Here is a 329-nt window from a genome sequence, read left to right on the forward strand (position 1 = left end):
TTTAGCATCAAGAGTATATGTTTAACAATTTGGGAAATTGGACAGGAAATGGATCGCCTTAATTAGTTTAAGAAGACGTTTACATAGGCAAAGGAGACGAGAGTCATTGKAATGGTTTAAGATAGTTGTCCATGTTGTTCTATTCAATGTTGTCTCCCTTTGGATGACTATGGTTAAAAGACAAAGGGATGAACAACAAATTGAATACTATTCTTCAAATGTGGACCGATCCTCAATAATGCATAGGTATATTTATGAGAGTGACACTATGTCCATCTCGCAAATTAGGATGACTCGAGCGTGTTTCAAAAAGTTGTGTGCCATGGTTG

This window comes from Cynara cardunculus, assembly GCF_001531365.2.
Source record: "Cynara cardunculus var. scolymus isolate 2C chromosome LG 10, CcrdV1, whole genome shotgun sequence".
Lineage (NCBI taxonomy): Eukaryota > Viridiplantae > Streptophyta > Magnoliopsida > Asterales > Asteraceae > Cynara > Cynara cardunculus.